At 37.4% G+C, this 26,621-nt stretch overlaps 1 long non-coding RNA gene across 1 annotated transcript in view; it reads left to right on the forward strand.

Moving 5' to 3' along the window:
- The first annotated feature begins 14,814 nt into the window (after nucleotides 1-14,814).
- The window catches only part of LOC145547077 (uncharacterized), a 234,254-nt gene continuing 222,447 nt past the window's right edge, over nucleotides 14,815-26,621 (forward strand). The window contains exon 1 of the long non-coding RNA XR_014083519.1: nucleotides 14,815-14,895. This is a non-coding gene — a long non-coding RNA (uncharacterized LOC145547077). The remainder of the gene's footprint in view (nucleotides 14,896-26,621) is intronic.

Here is a 26,621-nt window from a genome sequence, read left to right on the forward strand (position 1 = left end):
ACTATTACAAACATTGATTTTGCTTTTATGCCTCTAGTATACGTCTAAAAGCATTTGTCTATATTTCCTGGCTTGGCATTTCTGCCACTTCCTATACTTGTCAGTTGTCTGAGCCATTTAGTAGATTACTTTGCTGTCCCCATTTTTCTCAAGTACATCATCAACTTGCAACAGACAACGTCTGCAAGACTAGTTGTCAGTCTGAGTGCTTCTGCTGTTCTGCATTCATCCTTTACCACATTATTATATAAAAAATATACAAATCATTTTTGCCAACATTTTATATTTTAGTGCCAACTGATTGGTTACATTTCTATTCATACTCTCTCTCTTTTTTCCCTTCAGTGAGTACTTCTGTTTATTAAGGAACATTTCTGTGGATTAGGTCAAACTTCAAGTGGGTCCTCAGCACTTCCAGGTTAATATCCACCATATTTCCCTGTCAATTCCCTCTAACATTCTTAAAGCGGACTCAGCTGATGACTTGGTTTTTTATTTCACTGAGAATATGCAGTCAGTGAGAAAAAAGCTTTATCCTTCTGCCAGCAAATTTACCACATACATACCCGTGTATCTGTATATCCTGTTTCCTCATGCAACAAAGCATCCAATAGTATTATTCTTATTGAGGGCACTATTCTCAAGTATTTGATCTCTTTCAATTTCTTCTACTCAAGGACTTTTGCTCCTGTAGGTATATTACCCCTTTTCTGCATCATCAAAATTTTCCTATTAAAGGATTATTCCCACTGACTTATAAACACAATATTTTTCATGTAAAACAAACAACATACATCCAATTAATACAGGGATGGTTACTGTCATTTTTCAATTATTCAAATTTTACTTCAATAAGACATTAAAATTAAATATACCACCAACACATATGCATTAAAAATGTCACTTAATGGAATCTCATGGCCCCAACTTTTTCCTATGCACTGTATATAGAAATTCTAAACATAGATCTCTCTCTGTTAAAAGGCAAATATCAGATTGGCAAAGAACATATTTATATTAATTATTAGGTTATCACCAAAAGAAAATATATTTAAAATTCAGACAATTTCTAGATTCCTAAGTCTAGGACAAGAGCTTGAGAAACATTTCAAAAGAGGGTGGGAATTAATTCCAAAGCTTGAGTCATCAACAAATCTGGATTTACTTGCCCTGAGTGCCCTCGAGTGCATGGATATAGAGAAAGAGGACTGTTCATGGCTTTGCATATTCAGGATCTAGCCAAATGTTCTTATATATTTTCACTATCAATGTTCAGTATTAAAATTACTCTTCTATGTATCTTTAAGTTGTGACTATCACTAACAAATTACTCAAATGGAATCAGACTTTATGATCACTCCACTAACTACAGCAGTTAGTATGGTATAATAGATAAAGCAGAGAAAACAAAGTATAACACTCAGGAGGCTGAGTTCATCCAGGCTTTGTGTCCTTTGCCAAATTGTTTTTGTCCTTTGCAAAATTGTTTTTCTACAGATTGACAGTGTTGAATTAGATGATCCATATGCTCTCTTTTGCTCTGAAACGCAAAGAATATATTTTTTTTTTGGCCAATAAGAATTAAAACTAACCTTTATTTTGAGCTCTTCCTAGGTACATTTCAGAGTACCATTTTAAGTCCTTAATATAGATTATTAATCCTCACAACAACCATTTGAGTTTTGGTACAGTTAATATCACAGACAAAGACACTGACAATTAAAAAGCTAATTAAAATGCTCAGAGGCTCTCCATTGGTAAGTGGTGGAGCTGAGGCTTATACCCTGGGCACCTGATACAAAAGCTGAGATCTCTTAACCATCTCACAGAACTACCTCTCCCAAGAGTTGGCAGAATTGTAGAGTGAACTATAATATAAGTGGAATGACATACTGCTTAGTGAATACTTGTGGTGGGATTAAATTTTGAGATTTTATAAACCTGGTAATTTCCTTACTCTTACTCCTAAAAGACAAGCATTGCTTCCTAGCAATGATTACACAGACTAAAGAGAACAATGAGCCATCTCCTTTGGCTTTTGAATATCAAAATTTACTTTTTAAACTATAATGAGTTAATTAGTTTTTAAGTCAGACTTTTGTGATATGTAAAAGCCAGGATTTTAAAATTTTAAACAATTAAGTTCCTAGAAATATTGAAAGGAAGTTCATATTTTCATCAGTGGACTTAAAAGGACAAGCAGAACAAATCTACACCTTACTCAAAAATCAGGAGGTAGAGTAGCCTAGACAAAAAGCAGAAGAGTCAGAAAGGAATAGAGCTAGGCAGAGGAAAAGGGATCAATGACCTATTCTCCTGGGTCTGAAAATCTTGGAGAAGGGATGCAGTGATAGAAGCAGCTGATTAACTCTCCTAAGGAACTAGAGAGTAGTGGAGAAGTAGGTCGATTTTTTTGGCTGGAAGCCTGGAAATGTCAGCCTCTCAGAAGAGCTTCATGGAATGGGGAGAATCTGTGAAATGCATATCTAGAGTGAATATGTCTCTATAGAAGAACCAGGGGATGAGGACAAACTCAACAAATTTCTGAACTGGGTCAACATGGAAGAATAGTGCATTTTTTCTTTAAGCTGTCACAGAATGTGTGGAAGTTAGATAAGAGGGACTTTAATTTTGGAGTAGTCCATTGGCTCAGTGGTAAAGAATCCACCTGCCAATGCAGGAGACACAGGTTCAATCTCAGGGTTGGGAAGATCCCCTGGAGGAGGAAATGGCAACCCACTCCAGCATTGCTGTCTGGAAAATCCTATAGACAGAGGAGCCTGGCGGGCTACAGTCCATGGGATCACAAAGAGACTGACAAGACTGAGTGACTGCCTACGCAAGTCTCAAGCTAAGGATAAGGAGAATGCAGAGTCAAGGGGCATCAAAGAGAGAGTCAAGGAAAGGTGGGTGGTAATAACCTGATGTCAGAAAAAATAGAAAAGTATCAGTCAATACGGAGGAGGTTATAGAATAACAAGTTACCAACTTTCCAATTACCATGTAAGAAGTTGTTCTTCTTTTTAAGTTGATAAGTTGTAGGTTACTAGAGTGGGTTGTCATTTCCTTCTTTAGGGGATCTTCCTGACCCAGGGATCAAACACATGTCTCCTGCATTGGCAGGCAGATTCTTTGTCACTGAGCTACCCAGAAAGCCCTACCATGTAAGTACCTAAGGAAATTAAGTGTGTCTCAGAGAAAAGAGGAAGGGATATCAGATCTTGAAGTGACAGCAACAATCTTGAATTGACCGAAAACCTTTTGGTGATTGAATTAAATATATTATGTTTGAGAAATTGACTAGGAAAAACTGGAGTTAAGTTTTCCATCATCATGTAAAAGACAGGCTTGAAATATTAATAGAAACCAAGCTCAGTTTGGAAAATATAAAAGAGTTACCTATTTCTGGAATTTTCAGGTAAGTAGTCTAACATTATAGAGAAAGAAGGAAGAGTATATACTGAGAAATAGGGAAATTTTCTCAGAGGACTTGGATTCTGAGTTGAGCCTTAAAAATGTGAGTAGCATTATTAGGCAAAAAATACAAGAGAGAGGAAGGGGGTGGGAACTGTATATCAACCGTAGACAATATGAACAAAGAGGACACATAGTTGTGAAAATTGTTGATGTCTTCAGGGACCAGTGTGCCTAGGGCAGAGGGCTTTTGGAAGGCATAATAGGATATATAAAAAGGAAATTGGTTTAATCATAAATGGAAAAAACACTATTCTTATGAGTTTGGATATTTTCATACCTGCAGACAATGAGAGGCTGTTGAAAGATTTTGATTAGAGAAGAGATATAAATTACTTGCATTATAATGTTACTCTTCTAAGTACCATGCTATTTTACCCAACTTCCTACTCAGCATTCCCACTTGGATGTCTCACAGACAGGTAAACTAAACCAGTTTCAGGGTAAATTTTTGATATTCTTCCATCTCTTCTCTTAAAGTCTTCTCTATTCCAGGAAAAGACACTTCCTTTCCTCTGTGTGCTCAAGCCACAATGCCCTTGTTCCAATTACCCCTCTATATTTAATCTTTTTTTCTCTCCCTATTTTGTCGATAATGATAGCAAAACAGATTTCAAATAAGAACACTTCTCTTCATCTCCTTTGCCTTCACTTCTAGCCCAAGTCACCAACTTTCCTCACCTAGATCCTTGCAATTGATTCTAGTCTACTCTTCTCCATCTTTCACTCTTGTGTCTTCTAATCCATTCTTCCCATTACAGTAAGAATAATACTTCTAAAACCAAAGTAAGCTCATGCATGCTCCACTTAAATTTCTTCAATCTCTCCTTATCACCCTTAGAACAAACACTCAAATCAATATAAACAACAGACTGTGGTATATGCCCCTTGCATACCTTTCCAGTGGCACCTCTTGCCTCTCTTGACCCTTTAATTTCCAGCTATACTGACTTTTTTCCAGTTCCCAAATGAATTAAGCTCTTTCCTGGCTGATGGTATATTCATATGTTCCTCTCCTCCAACTCTCTTTCTGATAACTGTGCACATACTGTGGTTTCAATTAATATCATTTCTAGAGAATTCTGCCTTGAATCACAACTCAAATCCAGACCTTGTTTTAACTTTCATCTCGTATTTCCTTTTTTTATACCACACCTTGTATTTCTACACCACAGTAGGTTCTTCTTAAAAACTTGATGAATAAGTGAATAAAAGAATAACAGTAAATGATGTGAAAGCCAGGTATCAAGTTTGAAGAAAGAAAATCTGTTTAAAAAAACTTGGTAATAAAAAACAGTAAAAGATAGAATTTGGTACAGTTGTATGTTGTAGAAAAACAAGAGATACAAACTGATGATTTTCATATCATGAGGTAGCTAGTTGCAGAAACGTAGAGTGGCTCCAAACTCATCAGATTCTTAGGTGCCACATATTTCACTGCCCTACTTTCCCAAGAATGGCACTATCTGAACCAAGATGGTCACACAAATTCTACCAACAGGTCTACATCCCAGGCAGTAGTGAAACTGAAGGGGAGGCAAAGGACATGCAACCTCTTATTAAGGAGGTTTTCCAGAACTTCCACAAACACTTCTCTTTACATCGTGTTGAAACAATATTAATATTCATTGGTCACAGTTGGTTTCAAAGGGTCTAGGAGTATGGTTCCCCAGCAGCAATTGGGGTTCTGTTATCAAGGAAGAAGGAGAGAATGGGAGTCTGAGTTTAGACAGTTAGTAGCCTCTGCTACTAACTATTGTGGTTACAATGAAAACAGAGGGAGTAGAGCATACATGAGCCAGTTTTTAGAAGTTGTGAGCACTTTGTTCTGATTAGATGAGCTCTACTATATCTCATTTTATAAGTAAAAAGAAATGAGGTCAGCTAGAATGAATATCTGTAAATATACACTTCCTTACTTCCCATCAACCTGATAACATAAGACTCATTCTGGTCAACAAATGGTTTCATTTATGCTGACATTTTCAACAAATTTTATTTTAACTAAAACTTAATGAGGAATTCACAAAACATCCTCAACATGTTTAAGCAGTTTGTACAGTATAAATATTTAAGACAAATATATTCAATAGGTAAACACCAATTGCCTCATTTTTCTCATAGATAAATCTAAACATATTAAGGGGGCAGTGAAAAGGCAGTTATCTTTGTTCAGATGTTGTTTAGCATATCCCCAGATGCAGTGGAAAACATTCCGGGGGTGTTCTTTTCTTTCTGTTAATCCTTTTTATCATTGTATAATGTTTCAAAATTTGGTGATATAATCCTGCTAATAGAAAATGTGTCTAATTAAAAATCTCATTCACACAAATGTGTTCTGCTCACAGAACAAATTTTTAAAGATGAAATGCCAAAATATCATCTAGTACTTTTGCTTTTTTACACCATATTTCAACTAAATAGCATTATGTGTTTACAAAATATATGTGCAATATGTAGAGCTTTATCTACTGATCATGTCTTCTGTTTTTCCTTTTGGCCAAATTTGGAATTTTTTGTTCAGTAATATTTTTTCATCTCAAATAGGCGTGTTTGTCAAAATTCTGTCACATCAATGTACAATAACGTGGTGACATAATACACACATAAGCATAACACCATGACAATACTGACAATAAACCAAATAATGATCAATTGTGGAGTATTTATGGAAGAGCAGGTAGTGGCATTGGTACTTGGCATGCATTATCTAATTTAAAATGATCAGTGATTACTTTCACATTTCATTGATGAGGGAACTAAGTTCAAAGATACTATGCATTATATGCAGAAATAAAAAGTTCACAGAATCAAAGCAAGTCTGTATGATTCAGGTCCTATATTACCCCTCTCTAGGGCTTCCCTGGTAGCTCAGTTGGTAAAGAATTCCACCTGCAATGCAGGAGACCCAGGTTTGATCAGGTGGGGAAGATCCCCTGGAGGAGGAAATGGCAACCCATTCCTGTATTCTTGCCTGAGGAATCCCCTGGACAGAGGAGCCTGACAGGCCATGGAGTTGCCAAGAGTCGGACATGACTGAATTACCTAGATTGTGTGTATCTCTGCCTGCCCTCCCCTTAACGTTGATAGACATGTATCATGATAGACATTACATTCATTAAAAAACCCTAAAGATAATTTAAGGACACCTAATTTTTTTTTTTTTTATGGGAGATATGAGTTCACGCCTTAACAAAATTTTTCACTTGGAGGGCTGCTAAACCCAGTGGTCCAGAATATGCCTCAAAGTGCCTATGAGCGTCCTGAAATTTTATGCATTTATTTAAGGGGACTGTTTATAGACTTCATCAAATTCTTACAAGGACCTATGATTTCTAAACACCTAAAACTCCAGAAAAACCAATAAATGTTCATGAATGATGAACATGACAAACTAGTAAGAAACATGTTCATATATTCATTTGAAATATAGCACTGTTCTTTTTAAGAAACTTGAGTGGGTGAGACTTGTTGAAATATATCTACTACTTTAAATTACTATGGCAGAAAGGTCAAGTCAGTGTTCACTAAAAGCCTGCTGCTCCATTGGGTAGTACTGGAGTGTGTGGTAAGAACATAGAAGTGTGAGGGCTGAATTCTACTTTGATTCAGACCCTTCCTTCTCCAACTTTGGTATAAGTTTCTTAATAGTTCTTTCCTCAGTTTAAAAAAAAAAAAAGGATGATAGTATAAACCCTATCTGAAAGTGAAAATGTTAGTCACTCAGTTGTGTCTGACTCTTCGCGACCCCATGGGCTGTAGCCCACCACACTCCTTTGTCCATGGAATTCTCCAGCAAGAATACTGGAGTGGGCTGCCATTCCCTTCTCCAGGGGATCTTGCTGACCAAGGGATCAAACCTGGGTCTCCTGCATTGTAGGCATATTCTTTACTGTCTGAACCAACAGGGAAGCCCATAAAGCCATCTAATCAATAGCAAATGAGATAATATATATAACAAACAAACACAATTATTATTGACAGTAAATTGAATTTCTTAGCTTCTTTACTTCATTCTAGGTTTTATAATGACAAAGTAGGAAAGCCATTTTACTGATCTCAGACATCAATTCCTCTTAGGAAAATAAGAATATCTCCTCTGCTCTGCCTCCCAGAAGCAATGTTTGAATAACAATAACAACAAAGTGATATTTAAAGGTTATTTCTTCAGTGAAGTCTGCCTGTCTGAAATAGCATCAAGTTCATTAATTCAACAATGAATTAGGTGCCTAAACTAGATGCTGTTGAAATAGATGCTTAAACTAGAACTGGAATTGGAGTAATGTACTAGATGCATTGAGTACTTTTGATTCAATGGTTAAATAAATCAAATGATACATTCAATAAATTTGCATAATTCAATCAGTTGTCCTTTGACCTTGATCCATTCTATACCAGCTAAAGTTTTATAAGCTATTCATTTATTTCTTTGCCTATTGTTTCTCTGTCCCCTACTATGATGGAAAATCTATGAAATCAGGGCTTTCTTTTGGTATCAGTAGTGTCTAGAGCAGTGCCTGGAACATGGTAGGTACTAACAAATATTGCTGTAGGGATGTTGGAAACTTACATGAACAAAATGCTTTGATACAATGAAGGCAAAAAATACCATTTTCATGCAAAATTCTATTGCAACTACCTGATTTTTTCCCTATTTCTCTATTATTTAATTATTTTTCTCCTGTGGGCTTTCCTTTCTTTCCAAGAGTTGATGGGTGCTCACGTAATTTCTTATTATTTCCACCACAATCCTCCTCTTTCATCTCTGTTGGGCACTGTCATGTCGCTGTTGCAAAAACAGGATGCAGGAGCCAGAACTGCATGGTGACTATGGCTCAAGCTCAGTTGTCAGTCATGTGTGAGCTCCTGACTCGGCTGCTAACTAGCTCTGTGTCCTGGGAAAACTTGATTAATGTTTTTAAGCCTTAGTCTTTTCTAATCTGTAAAATTTGTTTTTTTCAGTTTAGAATGGAGCAAGAGAAAGAAAATAGGAAAAACAGAATCACAAAACTTACCTTGGCTAGAGAGTAGGGATTAGAAATTCTTTAAAAGGAGTTTTCATAGAATAACCTTGAAGACAATTAGCACAAAGAGTGAGTTTAAAGTAGTCACATGGATTTCAGTCAGGTTTAAATTTCAGCAGCAGCCTTTGTAAAGGATAAAAGCTGTTTATCCATTAGTAACTGCATTAATAAGCCTTTATGTGGTCGTTCTTAACATTGGAATTTTAGCAAATGCCCTAAATAGGCATGTTCTTCAGGAACATTTGACTACGTTCCGAAGCACATCAGGAGCTCTTATGTGGGCAGACACAGATTGCTGGGGCCAGATGGGCCTGTGGACTTTAAGTACAGTGGCATACTAAGAAACCTTCTCAGAGTAGTTCTTCCATCCAAAAACTCCTACTTGGTGCATATTCCTCCTTTAAACCACAGCACATAAATCATTTCATGCTGAGAGCTCTACACTTTCTCAATAGGGAGGTGAAGTATGAAGATATGTGGGATAATTCTGGGAGAAAATCAAGTAATTACAGATGCTATTTTAGTAAACAACTTTGATGGGGACAGAAAGTCCTAAAGTCAATTGCATGCCAACATGGAGTTAATTTCTCACTTTTGAATACTAATGGAACATATTTTTTGAAGTCTTTTGGGACTAAGAGGGTAGAGGTGGGTGGGGTGGTAGAATTAAAAAGGGTTAAGAGAATGGTAGTAGTATTGGATGAGTCTGTGAATATGATCTTCCTGCAGGAGATGGAAAGGGATGCCCATTTTCCCATGACTCCACAGATTTTAACAGGACTGATAACAAAGGGGAATGGTCTTTTTAAAATTTTTTGACCTGTTTTCTATCATGATGTTTATACTTGGGCTTTGATTCACTTGTTCCTAATGGAAAATAATTTAAGAAGCTATGAGGTTAAGTTTTTTTGCTCTTTAAGGCAAAAAAGGATGCTGCATTTATCTGCATATGTATTTATACCTATATAGGTAACTTGTCTCAAAATGCTAATAAAATTATAACTGGTTTGAATTGTCAAAACTTAAGTCTATACCATTTTTGTCACAGAGGAGTGGTCAAAGGCTGCAAGGTCTGTTAAAATATGGGAGTATACCAGTTATTATGGATGCATTTCCCATTTCTTCTCAGCTCTCACCTCTTGTATACATTTATGGTATATACAAACACCTGTAACTTCTTTCAGTTTTTTGTGGGACAAGCTTTAATTGCCTGGTTGTTAACAATTCAGGAGTGGTCCTTAACCATTGGTTAAGGTGGATAAATACTCCAGCATTCTTACCCCTTGAGTGGGATAACTATGAAGCTTACTTTACCAAGTCTTCCAGAACACTCCAGTAGGACTGAGCCCTAGCTGTGCAGCACTGTGATAATCTACTCATTGACACATGCTGTATAAACCTCCTTTCCTGTCTCACTCTTTAACCCCACTACTTATGCTTCCTAGGATCACTTCTCAAAGAAACTACTTCACTCAAATCATTATCTTCAGCTCCCCTCCCAGAGTGGTCCTAATCCAAGACATGAAGTCATAAAAAGATACAGGAACATTGCGGCTAGGATTTCAGAAAGAGTAATTTATGGATAAGGGTAGACAATTTCATTTGTTCATTCATTCATTCATTCATTCATCATTTACTTGGTGAGAGCTGACAATGTTTCCATAATTAAGGCAAGTCTTGTAATGACTAATAACACATCAGTCCCATTCACGGAGAGCTCAAGATTAACAAAATATCTGGCCTTTAAAGGCTGAGACTATTACAATTCTTTTTCCTTGTGCTAGGAACCAAATTCTAAATTGACAGGATGGAATATGGAAAATTTGCTAATTCCTCATTTACAAATAATGGATGTTTTAAACATAAGCACAGGGCTGAACTAAAACAGGACCCTGTCAGTGTAGACTACCATTTTTGTTTCATATGCAAAGGGAAATCATTGCCATGTGAACTCTCTACAGTCAGCTCATAAGCGTGTCATTAGTGAATTCTTTTTTTGTGGATTTCCTGGATTTAAGATGCTCTATAAGTACAAGGCATTATGTACTCAACTCTTACTATATTTTTTCCTTAAAAAAATCACACAGTTTTTGTTTAAACTGGCATGTAGGAGGGTTTTAGAAAACACATTTTATTTCCATTCTCTTGTTCTGTTCCCTCAGTACCATCTGGTATAAGGGAGAGCCTCCTTAATTGACACTAATGACTGGGAGATCCATGGCAAATTACTGAATTTTGCAGATTAGCAAACATGATTAGAAAAATCAAGGAGTCTGCATCAAACTAATGTACTTTGTTGAGAACTAAGAAAAAATTTAAACACATTATTAGAGCTTAATCTTCTAATATAAATAGATACTTTATAGGGGTTGACTGTGCCATTAGGGAAAGCTGGAACATAATGTTCTGTGGAAAAAATTAGTTGCAATTTAAAAGAAAATGTCCTCATGCTTTAAGTTTTTTCTGTATGCTACCAATATTCACACTACACATGGACTAAGACTAAGAGCCATCCCATGAGCATCTTAGAGGTCATCTTGTACAATTTGTTCTGAGGCAGGAAATGCAGAGATTATTTGTGTATGTGTGTCTCTTTATGTTGTGTCTTATTGCTTTATAATAATACTGCTTATGTTAATGGAAATTTTGTGGTTTGTAAACATTTTAAATGTCAGCTGTTGAGGCTCTTAAGGTTTATTATACTCCATTCCCATTTCTGTGTTATCCTTGTTCTTTATCAGGCAACAAAATCTCTTGCTTCCTCCCACACACCAGTGTAAATAGTTTAACACACACAACCCATATTGCATACAACTTTCTTAGCCCCAGCTGTGTGTGTTTTCTGTATCCTTCAGGAATTCAACCATCAAGAGGGGTGAAGGGAGAAGGAAAGGCGGAGGAGGAGAGAATGAATATAGACAAGACTGTCACAGCATAGATAATTTAGAGATTTTTGTCTAACTTTAATTATTGTACTATACAATACTGTGCATTATAAAGTAATAGTTTTGCCAGTGTCTTTGCAAGTAAAAAAACTCTTTGACATCCAGTTGAAGTTAGGAGTAGAATTTTGACCTCCAGAGGTTGCTGCTCTGACCAAGCTACTTTTCTGATCATCAGGAAACTGGGGTGAAAAAAGGTCACTGTGCCATTTACCTCATTGTAATATAGTTAGAAGCCATAGAAAAAACATGCCCAGAAGAGGTGGTCAAGAAGTCACCCCATGTACCCTTTCCAGCTGGAAACTACACTATAAAATATCATGCCTTGCATGTGATATGAAATCAACACTTCTGAAACTAGAAGCAAGAGGAACCAAGGATGTACATTTGCTTGACTGTGTAACTGAATTAAAAGAAATAACGTCATTGAAACAAATGGATTAAATACTTAAATCATTACCCATATTTTAGGTTTTCTCTAACATCATCTCTTAATCCACATTTGACTCTTTGAAATAAATTATCTTTAAAAAGCAATATTAAAAAGGTATAAAAGCAACTTAAAAACTTTATTCTGTTAAGTTTATAATTCAATTAACTATGTAAAACTTACTGCAAGAAAAAAAATTAAGATAGAATGCAAATGCATGGCACAATTTTAACATTTACTTTTTCCTTACTGAATCTTTTGTAATCAAGTTCTGCTGAGCTTTCTCATTTCTCACTGGGCAAGTTGGAAAAGATTAGAAGAGATTATGTTAGTCTTAGACATTATGTGAATTTAGCTCCCCCCACTTAATTATAATTCTTCAGAGCACTTTCTCTAATGTTGTATTCTCTTTTCTGTTTTAAACACTGTTTTTGGCAATTTTAAACACCATCAACATTTTTGTTTGGAAGCTATTTTGTACTGAGAATGTCATGAAACTTGAATCCTACAGGATTTTAGATTATGAAATGAAGTGCCTTAGTCACTGAATGGATTATGCTTATAATAACTAAAACCTCACAGATCTTTCAGACAAATGTATATGCTTAGATTTATTCAAATTAATCCAGGGAAAAATTTTGATAAAAACACATCACTCATTCATGCTCCTTAAAAACCAACAAAATTAAGCAAAAGGTAATAATTTTTGAACACACTATTTGTGCTAAGTTCTGCAACCGTAGGAAAAACCAATCTGCATATGAATGGCTAGAATAATTATTTTTTCGTATGATTTTCTAGCACAAAATGTATCCACTTCATGGTGTCTGACTTTTTTTTTAGTTTATATTCCTTCACCCCACTGAAAGAACTGGGGAAAACACAATACAAAAGAGGGGTTAATTGCCTAAGCTTGCATGAGAGATGCTTGACAGCTTGTGGTGGCACTGAATTGAATAGGAAACCAGCTAAGAATTGGGTGATACAGCCTTTAAAAACTCTGGGGGATAAGGATGTATAGCATATTTTCAGGAAAGAAAAAAGAATTGCCAATGCACCCATCAATACAAGGAGAAACAAAAGAGGCAGTGAATGGAGAGAAATTACAACCTCTTTTCCTAAGGAAAACATTCCCTTGATGTGACTAGATAAGGAAGGAACTGATGCTGAACTTTGTTTTGGTATTCCTATCTGTCATTGCTACAGTTGAAAAGCAGTCATTTCTTAGAACTTGAGAGGTATTTCTCAGCAGTCCCCATAATGTTTACCCTCAGGGATTTAAGCCCAACAACTCCAGCAACCAACTTAGCTTAAAAACATTTCATCTCAAAAGGTCTCTGTCATGTTCAAAAAGAGCAAATCATCTTTAATCTACTTTTCAAATTGAAAGTGAAGGACAGTAGATATTAACCTGAGGTCTCCACTCCAGTCATATTGCACAATTGCATTAAAATGCCCTGGGTAGAATGACAGTCTATAACAACACTCTGTACTGCTGCTTTAAAATATTAATCATTCTCTTTGTAGGCCTGGAAGATGGTATGCAAGTGAAGGAAATATTATAACAAATGAAGGTGGTAATGGGGCCATTCCCCTTGAGCTTTGGAAAATGTTCTAAGCAATGGGGAAAAGTATTCAGACCAGAAATAGACTCTAACTATTATATAATCAGACTCTGTACTTACACAACACACATTGCTTCTATCTCACTCAGATTCTCTAATGTAAAAATATATATTATTCCCATTTCAAAGATAAAAACACTATAACATACATTTCTTTTTACCATAACTTGATATATGAATATTCTTAGTAAAATAGAACCAGAGTTGAAAAGAAGATGGATTAAGGAAGACTGAGAAATTAATTTCTGAGGCAGGCTAATAACCTTGAGCTCTTCAGTCTTAGGCTTTTGCTGTCATGTCCTACTGTTTGTCTTTTTAATCAGTCATCAGTTCTAAAAGAACTGTGTTCCAGTTAAAGATTTTTGCTTAAACAGTTTCTGAATCCACGTGGGCATAAAGCTGAGTCATGGTACAAGGTGAGGCATGGGCTTCCCTGGTGGCTCAGACAGTAAAGAATCTGCAATGCAGGAGACCTAGTTCAGTCCCTCGGTGAGGAAGATCCCCTGGAGAATGGAATGGCAACCCACTCCAGCATTCTTGCCTGGAGAAATCCATGGGCAGAGAAGTCTGGCAGGCTACAGTCCGTGGGGTGGCAAAGAGTCGGCCACGACAGAGTGACTAACACTTTCACTTCAGTTCCACATGGTGAGACATAGGTTCCCCGGGTGTTCAGGGGCAAAGGACCCAGGCACTTTGTGAGATGTTGTGAGGTTCACAGGAATCACAATCTGTTCACCAATTTGAGCAGCTTCTGGAGTTTGAGGTGTCAGCCCCTTAGTCCATCAACCCACTTCAGTGTTCTTGCCTGAGAAATCCCATAAACAGAGGAGACTGGTAGGCTACAGTCCATGAGGTAGCAAAAGAGTCGGACACGACAAAGTGACTAAACAACAATACATTCAGCATTATCCAACATGCTCAAATCACTTCTTAGACAAAGGTAGATAAGGAGTCCTAAGATAAGAGAAAGAAGCTTAAAGCAAGTCGTCTGAGTTCTTGGACTTCCTCTAGCTTTTCTCTCTAATTTATAATGACCAGTTGTGACTTACCCTTTCAAGGAGGGCTCCAACACGGTCTTCCTACAGGGTGTCACTCGCAGCAATAGACAGATTTCGGTTCAGAAGCCAAGAACAGCTCTATTCTTTGATCCAAGGATGGAGAGGTGCGAGCTCAGGCTCTGCTGCACACGGTTCTCCTCGCAGGTGGTCTGCTTTCCTGGGTTCTCCTCAGCGTGGACAGGGCGGAGTTCTCAGGTGCACAATGGAGCGGCTCCTGGCACTTCTCGCGGGACCCGAAACAGGCGCCTGCGCACAGCTGACGCAGCGTCTCTGCACGTGGCCCGCTGGCCACGTTCAGCTGGTGAGTGCCTATGAGCAGTGCTTCTCTATGCGAACGCCAAGGTGAGTCCTCCCAGAAGTTCTGCGCTGGGAACGCTAATCTGGTGTGTCAGGTGCAAGGCTTCCGACAGGCAAGTAAAACTAGACTAAGCACAAGAGAAGAGGTTAGACCTTACTTTATCACCTTGTTGTGGTTGCTTAGTCTCTCAGTGGTGTCCCACTCTTTTGCGACCCCATGGACTGTAGCCTACTAGGCTTCTCTGTTGATGAAATTTCCCAGGCAAGAATACTGGAATGGGTTGCCATTTCCTTCTCCGTAATATCTTCCCAACCCATGGATCAAACCCACGTCTCTTGCATTGGCAGGCAGATTCCTTACCACTGAGCCACCTGGGAAGCTTTATTTTATCACCTACACCTACATTCCGTCTTATTTTTCTTCTGGGGACCCCCATGAAATTTGTCGGTAGCACAGTTTCCAAACTACCAATAGTTTGTGGTGTAGAAATAAGAATGTGGGCTGTAGTTTCACTTGCATGGCTGCACTTGACAATTTTCTTAACTTCTCTGAGATTTATTTGCTTTATAAGTAAAAACACATGCTATAAAGCCCAGGTCACAAGGTTGCTTTGGAGACTTCATAGTATGATTCTCCTGGCACAGTCCCGGAGAGAGTGGAGCTCACTAAATATTCGTTCTTTATTTGTAATAACTGTACCTGAGTCTGAGCTTGTGTGGTGGTGGTGGCCGAGACTGGTTCATTTCAGACAAAATCTCCAGCTCCCAGGAAATTACCTAGAACATGGCAAGAGCTTGGGGAATGAGAGGTCTCATGTCATAGCAGCCTCACCTGGTTCACCAGCTCCACACACTCTGGTCTTTACTCTTTGGCTTGAATCTTTCAAGCTCCTTGCTGCATCTTGTACATTTCACAGCTGCTCTTTCCTGGAATGTCCATTCCTCAGCTATTCCTATGGTGGCCTCCTTTTTGTCATTTGGGTGCCAGCTTAACTGCCTGCCTCTTTGATGAAGCTGACCTCGGTGGCCTTGGCTTGCAGAAGTTTGAAGCAGGGTTTTGGTTACTGGCCAGAGACTGAACTTGGGCCATGGCAGTGAGAGTGCTGAATCCTAGCCACTTGACCATCAGGGACCAGTGATCTGAGAGAAGACCCTGGCCAGTATGGCTCTGCAAGAAGTCAATTTCCTCAAAGGTATGGAAAGTAGTGAAGCAAGTATTTATTAGAAGGAAAAAGAGTGCAGCACATGCAGATATACACATGGGTGGGCTCAGAGAGAGAGTCACACCCTTGTGGTAGTTCGAATCACTTTTATGGAGCATTTCTTACAGATTTTCATTTGGCCAATCATCTTGCTTTGCCTGGTTCTGAGTCTGTATTTGGTTTATCTCAGGATCCTCCCATGCGTGCGTGCGTACCTCTTAGCCAAGATGTATTCCACCAAAGCCTATGCATAAACTTGACAGTATTGACAGTACTCCCCTTTTGACCTCCAAGGAGCTTTCTTGTCAGGAAGATCACATTGACTTCGAGAATAAGAAATATGTGGTCTCTTATCGGGGCAGGGTCCAGCCTCCTCTCTTGATTGTCCTGCTACTGATATTTTGAAGTTTCTGTCCACAGGGAATGAACTTAAATTGCTCACCCCGGGTCGGGGAGTGGGGTGGGGGAGAGGGGAGCTATCTGTCTCAAAGCCTTCCCTCCTCTAACTCAGGAATCCACTCCAGGTCCAAATCCTCTGTGTGATCTTTCAGGCCCAGCCACAGACAATGATAAGGTTGGGGTGACAGTGGAATTGTCCTCTGCACACCACAACCAGTGCATTACAGTTTGGAGGCAGTTGCAGTCAGGACCCAGCTCTTTCCTCCCCATGCTCATACTGTCGTATGTCTGCATTCCTAGCCCAGGCTTCTCCATTCAGAGGACTATTTCTTGGGGACCTTGGCCAAGGCACATGTACTTTGACACAGCATCTTTCTCCTCCTAGCCCTTCCCCCTCTCCCTTCTCCCAGCGCATGGAGCTTTAAAGAGAAAAAAGCCTTTTTTAGGGGTTCCTCTTTAGTGAGATTATTCCTCTATCTGTTCTTCATCCATCTGATCCTCACCCCATGCTTTCTATGGAGAAAATGGAACATTGGTAAACTGGTGCTTCTTTTTTGCCTCTTTCTTGCAATTGCCGTAAGCTTGATTGTTTATTTCAGTTTGGCTTATTACCCTATGTGATTGATTGATACTAAGAGCTCATTAGAAATTATCTTGTTTACTTATTGGGCTTCCCAGGTGGCACTAGTGGTAAAGAATGATCTTGTTTACTGCCTCCATTTCTTGACTAGAATGCAAGCTCCGTGATTCCAGAGACTTTGTTCCGTCTACTGCTACACCTGCAGTACCTAGATGAGTGTATGGTGTATATTAGGCCTTCAGTAGAAATATGAATACATGGTAGTTACATACCCAGTAAACTACTTCATCTGGGCTATTCCTAGGAGGCAAATCTGTGCACACCGTGCCTCTCACAAGGATAGGAGCAAGATTCAGGTCCTTATTACCACTTCTCAGGTCTCTTCATTTTCCTGATATATGGTCAATAGTGTACAGTACAGTACATAGTCCATTTGACTAGTTTCATCTACTGTCTCTTCTAAGACCACTTCAACCAATATTCTGTATAACATATGTGGTCTGCATTTACAGTTTCCATTGCTTTATCTGCTATTGATGGCTAGTTGGCTAGAACATTCCCCAGTTGTTTATTAATTGTTGCTTCTTTTATTAAATACCTGATTTCTATAGGACTTTCCTCTCCCGTGTCCTGGGAATTTTACATTTGTGCCACTTCACTTGTTACCAAAAATGCTAAGACAGAGGTCAGTTAATTGTTGAAAATGGGTCAAATCCAACAGGTGGCCTGTTTCTATATAGTTCTGGAGCTAAGAATGGATTTTACATTTTTAAAGTGTTGTTCAAACAAAAGGAATATGGGATACAGACAGGATGTGGCATACAAGCCTAGTATATTTACAATCTATCTGGCCCATTGGGGCAAATACTTGCCGAACTCTGCTCTAAAAGATTTCCAGCCAGCCCCAAGAATGCCAAAACCTACAGATGTACTTGCTATCAGCCAACAGGCTGCACTGATATGGCTAGCTAACCTGCAAAGAAAACTATTTCCATAATTATAAGCAAAATTATCTCATCTGTCTTTGGCCTCTGTACTAGGAATTTAATCTTTTCGAAGTGACTTTGATATATAAATTTGGGGACAAAGTTTCGCTTGTCACTTCAAACAGTAAGCAAACTCGACTACCTATTGTATCTGTTCTTCTAATTAGAGCAAAGTTGGTGCCTCCTTCGGACTTGGTACAGTGCTTATGACCCTTAGGTCACCCAGTCCCTTAGGTCCTGGTGATAATATGCAGCCATTTACTGTGGAGTATAGAAGATCATTAATAAAGTAGACACTGATACTTTTTAAATTCATGCTGGCAAATATAAGAAGGGTGGGCCAAGGAGGGAAGCCAATGGGATTATAAAAATGAGGGAGTCAATTTGCCAAGGAGCATCCATCAGAAATATAAAACTGTGTAGACATCCACTAAGCTTTCTAGTGTTTTGATTAAAATGCCTGAAAAAAAAAAAAGAGTTGACTGCATTTGGAAGGTGTAGAAGTATTCTTTTGGCTGCTAAGATAGTGGCCTTCATACTGTTTACCAAGTACTGCTTTGGGTACTTCAGCTGAAACAGTGAAGAAAACAGTGTTCCTCCCTGACCCATACTTTTAGTGTGGGAAACTGGCATATGTCAGGTGGTGGCAAGTGCTATGGAGGTAAATAAAATAGAGTAAGGGAGAGAGGAAGAATCAAAGAGGGAATGTTGCTATTTTACATGAAGAGTTTCAGGAAAGCCTGATTGATGAGATGAAAATAGAGTAGAGAGAGGAAGGAAGTGTGAGAGAGTATATTAGGACAACAGCATTTTATGAAGGAACTGCAGAAGCCAAAATGTCAAGGTGGAAGCATGGTCTGTCCAAAGAAAAGCAAAGAGATTAGTGCAACTAAGCAGAAGAAGAAGGGGAGGGTAGAGAAGGCGGAGTCAGAGAGATGATAGGGAAACCCATGTCAAGGGTGTTGTCTTTTATTCTGAATGAGACAGGAAGAGACTGCAGGCTCTTAGCATAGTACTGAAATAATATGATTTAGACTTTAAAGGATAGTTGAGACTTACCCCTGAGGAGAATAGACTTGAAGACTGGGAGGTTGGAGGCAGAGTAAACACTGGGATTTTAGCTAGTTGACCATTTCAATAGACTCAGACATGATTAAAGTCAGGACCAGAGATGTAGCAGTAGAGGCAGTTAAGAGATGGTTTTTCTAAAGAACAAACTGTGTTTTGAAGCTACAGCCCACATGTTTTTTAATGGATTGGGTGCAAGGTATGAGAGAAAGAGAAGGTCAATGATGACTCCAAACATTTCATCCAGAACAAAGAGAATGTTGAAGTTGACGTTTGCTGAGATGGAGAAAAACATGAAAAGCAAATTTGGTGGAGTAAGTTGGAATCTTAGTTTGGAACTTGTTAATCCTGAGATACCCATTGGACATCTAAGTGGAGATGTGTAAGACAGAAGAATGAACAAGTCAGAAAGAGATCAGAGAGATCCATGCTATACACACACACACACACACACATATGTATGTATATATGTATATATATATATATATTCTCATTTTATTTAGCTTGTATTTAAAGTCATTAAATGGGAGTCAGCATCTTTAGAGAAGAGTAGTTCTTTGAGGACTGAGCTCTGGGCAGTAGATAGAGGGACAGGCAAGGGGGACTGAAAAGCAGCAGCCACTAAAGTGGCAGGAGAGCTAACAGAATGTGGGTCTTAGTAATGGAATGAGGATAATATATCAAGAAATATCTGATCAATTTTGTCAAGTGCTGATATTGTAGAGTAAAATGAACAATGGATTTAACAATTCTGTGGCCAAAGTAACCTTTGGTAAAGAGATGGAGAAGATGGAGTGGGTTTAGCAGAGAGTGAGAGAAGAAAGTGTAAAGGCAATTGCTCTCCTGAATAAATTACTCTGAAATTTATGATAAAGGGACATAAGAGAAATTGGCTAATAACTAGAAAGCATATATCTTCAAAGAAGCATTTGTAAAAGGACGTATTTTAGTATATTTGGATGCTAATAGGAAGCGAAGAAAATATTTTAAAAAGTAGATGAGAAACGGGACAGTGTTTGGAATGGTGTCTCTGAATGCATGGTGTCCAGAGATTGGAGGGATTGGACTTCCAGAGGCATGGTGAATACATTCATGTTAAAAGGAGAAATATATACTATGAAACGTGGTCGTAAGAGTGAGTGAAAACTCTTTGGACTGCTTCTGTTTTCTCAGTGAAATAGAAAGAAAGGATGTCAGCCAAGAAACAGGATGGGAGAAAAAATATTGCAGAATGAACACACATTCATCCAAGGTGATTGTGGAATGAATTCAAGCTAGGCCAAATCTAGGTTAGGAGCTGGAGCCAGATCAGAAGAGAGGCTAGTGTAGCTGCTTATAAGTAGTACTTACAAGTGCTGCAAGCAGTGTAGTTAGAGCAGAAGCACAAAGGTGTTACACCTGTTTGGTTGAGTCAGACCACTACTAAGCTGATGTAACATCAGGTGATGTTACAAGATGAACTAGGATGAACTAGGCAAACATGAACACTTATAGGGCAACTTAAGCTCTTCATTTAGGAGCAGAAAATAGTACCTATGCCAATTTTGAAAGGCCTCAGAATAGAGTGACACCCCCTTCCCCCTGCCAACCAGACTCTGAGATGGTGGTTAATTCTCTAATCCTTCGAAAGCAGGGGAATCAGTCAAATTTAGTGTTTTTTTTTTTTTTTTTTTTTTTTTTATTTATTGGGAAAGAACTTGGCAATATGACAGTGCTGTGAGGAGTATGGGGAAAAATACATAACTAAAGAACAACAAGTGAGTAATTAATTGAATGCTAAAGCTTATTTTTTCTCCGCTATTTTAATGGAGCAACAAATCCTGTAAACCAAAAGAATCTGGGATGAAAAAGTAAGATCTAAACTCTCCTATGAACTTTATTCTTTTAATTGGTTTTACAGTTAATCTCTCTAGACCAAATTTAGGCACCTTTCTGGGTCCCATGTTATTAATTTGCCCAGGATTTTGCAAAGTTAAGAAAAACACATCAGATGCCATTTCACTGTTGGTTGTTGTTTGTTTGGTTATTTTCTTAAGACACAGATATAGAAATTGGATGTATGCCTAATTTTAACTACAAATACTTTATGGAGGTTTAGTTATTATCATTGTGACTTTTTATTTAAAACATAACTCTTGTTAATCAGAAGAGCATGGTGTTATAATCATATCTTCAAGTTGAATTTTATGAACAAGAGGACATGTTTTAAATGCTAGAGTCTCTACTATACTATATTTTAAATTTGTACTCATATGACCTTTTCTATTTCATTTACAATCATTCTAAATGAGACTTTTTCTCTTGTAACATTTTTAAGTATTAGAAAAGCCTTTATACTACTCAACTGGCTCTAAAGATCAATCTTTAACATTTAGTAGATAAAACTACAGAAGACATAATCTCATCAAACCCTTGATATGAAATTTCCTTGCATTTTATAGCTTATAATTTTAGTTTTTCATTACCTAGTAAGAATGTTATTCAAGGTTAGACTTTGCTATTCTAAAGTTCTATATTCCACATACTGTATTGCTCTTTGAGTTAAAGAGGAGTTTTGAGTGGCTAATATCATATAAGGCTTAAGTCAGAGAAGCAATTAGTTCACAACTGATTTTCGTGTGTACCAAAATCAACAGAAGCTTCTCACTAAATTGTACCTTTAAAAATTATAACAATGTATTATAAATATATTTGCTGCTGTCTATCACAGAGCCATGTCATATGCAGAGAATTTGGGGACTGGTGTACCTTGTGTGTGTTACTTAACTGACTAGACACTCCGTCTCCCTCTGTACATTGAGAGGATAAAGGGGATGGCTTTGGAATCTAAGCTTTTCTCACTCTAAGATCCCATGAATCCATTTGAGGTTATGTAAGTCTTTGCACACTTATAAAAGAGTTGCCTAATGTTTATCTAATTGATAAGCAATACCAACTTTCTCTCTTCTTTTAAATGTTTCTTAGATTCATTCTTTACTCTCCTCTTTTCATTGCCACTACTTAACCTGTGGAACTAAGTACTTGGGCTTTTGCATTGCCTTCCAAGCTGGTTTTTGGTGACATCTATTCTGTACTCTAATAACAGACTGATCATTAATTACTTCATTCAACAAACATTTAACAAATGACTAGTATGTTCTAGGAACTATTTTGCTTCAGCAGAGACAACAGTGAACAAAACAGACAAAGCTACTTTATTCCATAGATTCTAGTGAGGGAAGAAAAACAATAATAAACCAGTATAATATATAGGTTGGAGAGTTATAAGTAGGATTAAGAAAATAAGAGGGTTTAAATTAGGGAAAACTGAGGTGGGGCAGTGTGAAGGAATAATTTCAGGTAGGATGATATGGGAAGGCCCCCTGATGAAATGACTTTTTAACTGAAATTGTTCAAGCATTTATTGTAACACAGTGAGTATCAGATCATGTGTCCTGTGAAGCATTTGCAAGAGGAGAAAAATCTAGAAGCACAGTATCAAAATTTAAGGAGATTAGAGTCAAATTAAAGAAATGAACAAATAAAGCATAGAGTACAAAAGGTGTTTGTGATATAATCTCAAAAATATGAGTTCAGATTCATTCCTGCCACTTTCCAGTTGTGCTGCCTCTGAAATTGATTAACATCACTAAATATCTATAACACTGAGATTATAACAGTACCCACACCTGTGCCCTGAAATAAGTACAAAGGTTACATGCACTCATACATTTTATTTTGATTCTCATAGACTGAATGTAGCCAGCAACAGTAAGTTGGCAGTTAATATGTGTTCAATGATTACAGAAAAGAACAATGATTTGCTTTTTAAGAAGTGATTTTTGTTTGATCATTTTATCCATTGTACATAAGCAGTTACAGAATTTCTTAATGATAAGCTTTTAAAATTTATGCTTATCTTTTAAATTATCTGAGCTATAAAATAATCAAAGCAAAATAGCAACTGTGACTTGAAATAAAAACAGTCGTAAGAACAACATTGATTAAAATGTTAAATCTTGGGTCTGTAAATATAATTTTCTGTGAACAAAAATAAATATTGACTTTAAATCCACAGTAATTTCTGTTAACCTCAAGGCTCCCTAGGCAGTGTGAAAGAGTATACTTTACAAAATGAAGAAATCTGTTTCCTTCTGCTACATGAAGGTTTAATTTCGATGACAATGAAAGGCATCCCTTGTACCTGTGCTTGAGCGCATGCTCAGTCGCTCAGTTGGGTCTGACTCTTTGCAACTCTGTGGACTATAGCCCGCCAGGCTCTTCCGTCCATGGGATCCTCCAGGCAAGAATACTGGAATGGGTTGCCAACCCTCCTGCAGGCAGTCTTCCTGACCCAGGGATCAAACTAATGTCTCCTGTATTGGTAGGCAGATTCTTTAGCTATTTACATATTGTATTGAAGTTGGCATTTAAAGAGTGAGACAAACTGTAACTCCTTTTAGCTGAAATTGGGTTAATCAAAAACATCAGTCCATTTCTTATTACAAAAAGGTAATATGAAAAGAATGCAATATAAGAACTGTATATATTTATTTTGCTACTCAGCTGTGTAACACAACTGTAGAACCCACCATGAAATACCAGGTAGGCAAATGACACTACTTTTTATCTCAGACTCTTCCATCTTTTGGAATATTTAAATCAAAGCCAAGTTTAGGGTTTTGAGAAAAGCTACAACTCTTTCATTAAATTCTTAAACCTGGTACATTTCTGATATGGTAAACCCGATACAAATAAAATCAGGAAAATTGTTTTTGATGCACTTTAGCTTTGCTTCAAAAATACTGAAATAAGCACTTAAGGCAAAGAGTTGTCTCTCAAAGGTATAGTAGCTTTTTTCCCCTTACAAAATCTATCAGCTTTTGAAGAGGAATAAGTCATTCACTTGAAAACAGAGGTCATATCAGCAAAAAGACAATACATGCATGACTAACAAAAGCTTCTCATTCATGAGAAAAATTATATTTAAATTTCAAATCAGTAGTGAACCCTATCCAAGCACTTTTTGACCAGAAAAGAAAATAAACTCTGTATTTCTATGGAGGTTTGTGAAGCATAACGTATGAATGATGTTATCTTTCTTATGCCCTTGCTTATCACTGGAAAGTACAGTAGGTCACAAAAAAGTACAGCACAAGTCATAATGTTTAGTTCATTTTGATAGTACTCGTCATTCTGCATGGAGCCAAATAAGTAATCCTTGAATCCAATTATAATAATTTCATTATCCTTAAACAAACCCTTGTAGTATGTACCAGGAAATATTTTTTGATGGTTACAAGTAAGTTTTAATATAAGTTGTTAGCAAACAAGTGTAAATCATATTGTTGTTGTTCAGTCACTAAGTTGTGTCCAACTCTTTGTGACCCCATGGACTGCAGTACACCCGGCCTCCCTGTCCCTCACTATCTCCAGGAGTTTGCCCAAGTTCATGTCCATTGAATTGGTGATGCCATCCAACCATCTCATCCTCTGTCCTAACTATTTAGGGATTAATAAGTAAATTATATTGAATCACAAAAGTTATTTTTCCTTTATTTTCAGAGATGAGGCGGGGCTGATGTAATTTTTAAATTTTTATATCCAGCATCATTATTTTTATGTTTTATATTATATCATTATTTGCAAGATTAGCTAGCCATCTTTGATTTCTTTTAGTATTATACGACTAGTTTGGGAAAATACTTGTAAAAATACATTATAAAAGCAGTAGTAGACCATTTGAGAAATAAAAAGAAACATGTTATTGGAAATGGAGGTTATTAAAATTTTCAGTGTGAAAGTGACTTTGAATGAAACTCTGAAAAAAGTTGACATTGTGAGAAACACAAGAGAGGCAGTCACTTTAACATTTTTAATTGTTAGATGTTTAGAATTGTGCATTCATTGCCATCCTGGGAAAACTTTAACAGGGTCGCAGATTATATAGTTTTGGCAATCTATTTTCCTTTGGATTACATCAAATACATGTGAGTACCAACCCTTTAACCACAAATACAATATATCATTGTAGAATAATAAAATATGATTTGTTACAGGTGTTTTTAAGGAACAGAATCATAAATAACATGTGTTTTCCACACGTAAGTTCTGAACCAAAATCAAGCAGATGAAAACCAAAATAACTCATTTATTGATTTGGTGAGTATTGAAGGGCTTTCCTTATGTCTGAAGGCAAGAGAACTTCTTAATAAATTCAGTTGTAAGTTATGTAGGATTCTTACCATAGTGACAGACTTCCCGGAGAAACAGAGTGGAGTGAAAACATTGTTGGTGTGAATCTCTTCTCTTATGAGAAAGAGAAACAGAGAGATAAGATTGTAAGTACCCCGTTTCTTCTTTCATGCTTACTAGTTAGAAAAAATCAATTCCACTTGAAGTGGAGTCAAAATATGATTAGAGAGGCAAGGATACTAGCTAATGGGTGGTCTTTCCACATGCAAGGAAACATGGGGAGTGGAGAAGAAGGCTAGTGCTTGCTTCAGCTAACACATCTCTTAGAAATGGGATAATAGAGGCAAACAAGGAATAGTGCTAGGTAGACAAGAAATCTGTGACCAAAACTGCCACTTTAGTCTATATTTATCAAGTTGCTGCCATGTACAAAGGATAGTGCTTTATACAGACTTTGACAAAGAGGTTGAATTCAATAAAAAATGGTTAATTAATAAAAGAATGATACAAAAACTCCAGCTGAATATAAAATCCCAAGTCAAGAGTTAATTTAGTTAATTGATGCCACAATTCCAATTGCCTTTGTTTAGGGCTTGGAAACAGAAAATAAAGAATAAGCAGAGTACCAACTTGCACTTGTCATGTAGTTAATATCTTTATTTCATTTGCTGTAGATCACAAAAAATGGTCTCAATTCTTCCCTACATCATGCATCCATGATCTTTTTAATCTATTGATAGCTTTTCAGGGTTCTGGGATTAGCCACGGTCCTTGTTTGGGTCAGTAACATGTAATAGCAAACATGACCAAGTAGAAGCTGGAAAAGTGCTTGAAAGAATGGACTTAACCTCTTGCATAGTTGCCAGCACCAGGCCTGGTCTAGAGTCTGTTGAAGTGTAACAGACATGCAGTAGAGTTAATTTATTTTAGTTGGTCCACCTGAGGCTGCCATAGGTAAGCGCAGTGCCAATAAAAGTGAGTGCAGAAAAATTCCACAATACAACTAGAAAGTAGCCCAGTCCCTTGGGCATTTGAAAACTTACTGTTATATGCCACTGAGGTTTTGTGGTTCTTTTATATAGCATTATGGTGCAATAGATAAATGCTGTAGCTTCTTTCTACTGTCCTTTCCTCCCTTTCTCTATGTCTTTCCCTGAAATCTCTTTCTTTTTTCCTTCCTTCAGTGATAAATTAAAATTTATTCATCACTTTCTGTGTGCTGAGCAATATACAAAAAACTGGAGCTGCAAGGATAATGAGACACTAACCTAACCACTTTATCCTTACCTCTCTGCAATTCATGCTCTCTTATGATTATCAAACTCAATAGGCTATAAAATTAAGTGACTATATGCAGCCAAG

The sequence above is a fragment of the Giraffa tippelskirchi genome, chromosome 1 (assembly GCF_054371585.1).
Source record: "Giraffa tippelskirchi isolate mGirTip1 chromosome 1, T2T-mGirTip1v1.2.pri, whole genome shotgun sequence".
In the NCBI taxonomy this organism is placed as follows: Eukaryota; Metazoa; Chordata; class Mammalia; order Artiodactyla; family Giraffidae; genus Giraffa; species Giraffa tippelskirchi.